We start from the raw sequence: 3,473 nt of genomic DNA on the forward strand, positions 1-3,473 counted from the left end.
CCACAGCGAGTCAGGGGCTGGGTGGGGGGAGGTGGCCGTGCTGCTGTCCAGCCGCGCGCCTGGTGCAGAGGGAGGGGGTTCGGGGTGGGAGGCGGTCTTCTCCACATGCGTGTAACCCACCGCTCGGGGAGGTGACCAGGAGGTAGGACTCCTCCCACATGGGGAAGAACTGACCGCCAGGGGCCCCTGGGGCTCCGGGATGCGGGCGTTTTGCCTGATGTTCCCACAGATTTGATTTTCTCTGGAGCAGCCCGTGCTAGCGCCCTCCCTGTGAACTCCCTGATTCCCATCTTCCATCTAAACTTTCTTCTTCCTCCTCTCCTTCTTCCTGCCCTTTTTTTAACTCTCCTGGATCTGTAAGGCCCACAGATAACGTTTGTACAAGGTAATAAGTAAGTGTGTCAGGCCAGCAGGAGCCCCATGGCCCTTTCCTGGTTAGTCTTTGGCCAGATTCCACAGGCAAATGCACACAGCAGCTCGTCCCTCCCCCAGGACCACACTGGCGACCCTGGGTGCCCCAGGGCCCCATGAGATTCCCGTCCGACGTTCAGGGGAAAGAGCCAGACCCGCCCCGTCTCACAGCGGCAGAAACACCGCACCTGGCCAACGCGCCTGGTCAGCTCCAAACAGCCCGTGCCATCTGGCCCTTTGCGGAGCACCCCTTAGGAGTCCCCCAAATTCTGCTTGCCAGAAGTCTGCCCTCCCCGTGCAAACCGCAACACCACACGGGCAAAGAAGAAAAGGTTTCATGTTCAAAAGTACAAATATTACACTATTGATTCAGAAAGGAAATGCACTGAAGGCAGACTCAAAGTGCAGCTGAAGTGACCCCCGGGAACAGCTTTGAGGCGGGGCTGGAGCACGGCGGTGGAGTGAGAACAGATGTTGCTCTTCACGAAGCAGGGGTGGGGAGTTCGCATTTTTGGTCAGAGCAGCAGCAGGCTAACACCTGGACGAAGGCTTTCCAAATGAAGATGTTGCAACTGGGTCTGTTCCCGAGAAGCAGGCACAGAGAGGAAAAAGGTAGCGGCCGCGGCGCCCTGTAAAGGGATACATGCGAGCCCCACACGGCTCCACGAGGTGGAAAGAGCCCCAGGCCGCCCCGATCTCATCTGGTGACTGGAAGACAGATGGGGGAGAGGCCACTGGAGAGCAGCCGGGACGCCCCGTCCATTTTGATGCACCAAGTTCCTGTAGCTCTCAGGCACGTCCTGCTCTCCCTCTTGCATATTTAAACTTCCCTGCTCATGGCAAGTCAACCGGCAAGTTTTCCTTCTTTTAAGTTGGAAAGATTCTTTGCCTTCACTCATCTGTCACTGCTGTCATCAGGACTCCGAGCATCTCACCTGCAGCTCTGGATGTGCTTACTCAGGCCTTTTATCCCAACCACGTCGAAATAGCTTGATACCGAGTGTAATTTGGCAAAGAAGAGCATCCCCGGGGGGGTCTAGGAGCCGCCTCCTCCATCTTTAACCCGGCTTCCAGAAAGAATTAGACCCAAATACTTCCACTTAGTGCCTTGGCTTCTCAGGTGACAGGATCGCTTCTGGTATCCAAGCAGGACATCGTTGAGTACTTAGGAGGTGAACTGGAGAATCATCACGTGGCCACCAGAGTCCTGGGCACTGTTGACCAGATGGTGACCAGATTGAAGCAATCTTTGAGGCTCTTGGTCAATGACTGAATTTCCTGTGCGTGTCCACTGCCTGTCAGCGGCCGGGACTCGTTCTGCAGCAGTGGCTTGGCAGGAGGGAACGTAGTGGAGGCTTTTCCGAGGCCCCTGTTTGGTTTGGTTTGGGTAAGGTGTGGGCAGTGTGTGCTGGCGAAGCCGGGCCCTGGTCGGGGTGGCCGCTTCTGTCTTGCTGGTGTGCACAGAACCCGTTCCCTAGGAAATAAGCAGCGGTGAGCAAAGCCTGGAGCAGCAGGCGTCCGCTCAGCTGTGTCCTGCGTGCCGAGAGGGAAGGGCTGAAGAGCAGGGCCCTTCAGCTGTGAGCAGGAAGCAGGGTCTTTCCATCCTCTCCCCGTCAGCCCTTGTCAGCCCTTGTCAGCCCCCGCCCCAGGACCCTCCACCATCACGGAGGAAAGAAAAGACCTGGGGACCCCTGGCGCACCTTCCGGGCCTCCCGGGCTTCCGCTGTGTGTGCAGGGAGACACTCCTCAGCTCCCTTTGGTCCACACCTAGGGGCTGGGAGCCCTGGTCTCCCACAAAACCTCAGGGATCAAGCCCTGATTATTTTAGCCATCAGCCCCAGAGTGGGAAAAAATACATTTTGCAATAAATAAAATAAAATGATTTAACATACTAGGACTCAAAGTTTTCATCTCCAGCGCTGGCAAATCCCAAGCTGCGATCTACGCGGGGCTCTCAGGGGGACGTCTGTTTGACTCCGCGCCCTTCTGTCGGGGGGGCTCTGCACCTGTCGCCCCTCACTTGCAGGCCCTCTCTGCCCCGGGGAGGGCCAGGCTGACGTGTGCGGCTCCGCCTGCTTCTGGAAGAGCAGGGACAGACAGCGAGCCTCCCGGAGGGTTCGGCTGCTTGTGAAGCGAAGATGAACGATCCCGTCTCTGGACGCGCCCCGTGGAAGCAAGGGCGCCCTGGCTCCCAAGGGACGCTGTGAGGGTCCAGCTCTCAGCAGCACAGGCGGAGCCTAGAGCCGGCCCCAGGGTTCCACAGGGAGGAGGGCGTGGCCGCACTCGGCATCCAGAGACCTTCCAGGAAACACTCATCAGACCCAACTCAGTGGTGACTACCATCCCCCAACACAAAGGGAGGAAGGCAAACGCGCAGAAAAACACAGGGTCACAGAGCCGCTCACTCTGCGCCCAAGGGGACCCCAGGGACCAGCCCGCCCAGGCGAGGAGGACGAGCAAGCCGCAGGGGGCGCGGCAAGATGAATCACCGCCCCGATGCAGATTTAGCGCGTTCGGTGAAAAGATAAATGTGTAAAAAGCTGTGTCAAAACCCGCGGTGCGGCCCACATGGCAATTCAGGGTCAGTAATTGAACCTCCCTCTAATTATCCTGGGGAGATAATATTAACTTACAGTCGAGCGTGCGCCGGCGAGCCCATAACTCACCGCCGGGCGGGCAGCTCATCGCATTGTGTTCTTGAAATATGACGGCTCCATTTTTATCCTGTCATAATGACAACCGAGTGCTTATTTTCCTTCTCTGCGCCTCTAGGGGATGATGAAATAGTAAGCAAACACCCTTTCTGGGAAAGAGCAGCACTTTATCACGCCGGCTCCGGCTTCGCTGGAAAAAGCCCTTGCAAACCCTGGAACCATTTCCCTGAGCGCACGCAGCGCCCTGGCCCCTCCCCGCGTGGGGCGCGGCCGCGTGGCCTGCAGCCCCCTCTCTGCCCAAAAGCCTGACCCTTACTCGTTTCTCGGGCTCCTGAAGCACCCAGGCCTCTTTAATTTACTCGTCCGTCCTGCAGGGTGGAGCGTTTGGGAAGGAGCCGAGATTTATTA

At 57.8% G+C, this 3,473-nt stretch overlaps 1 long non-coding RNA gene across 1 annotated transcript; it reads right to left on the reverse strand.

Moving 5' to 3' along the window:
• Nucleotides 1-321: 321 nt before the first annotated feature.
• Nucleotides 322-3,190, reverse strand: LOC116659689. The gene is made up of 3 exons (XR_004315062.1): nucleotides 3,045-3,190; nucleotides 2,304-2,709; nucleotides 322-1,885 (listed from the first exon to the last, which is right to left on the reverse strand). It is a non-coding gene; the product is annotated as an uncharacterized LOC116659689 (long non-coding RNA).
• Nucleotides 3,191-3,473: the final 283 nt, after the last annotated feature.

Source organism: Camelus ferus, chromosome 3 (assembly GCF_009834535.1).
Source record: "Camelus ferus isolate YT-003-E chromosome 3, BCGSAC_Cfer_1.0, whole genome shotgun sequence".
Taxonomy (NCBI): Eukaryota; Metazoa; Chordata; class Mammalia; order Artiodactyla; family Camelidae; genus Camelus; species Camelus ferus.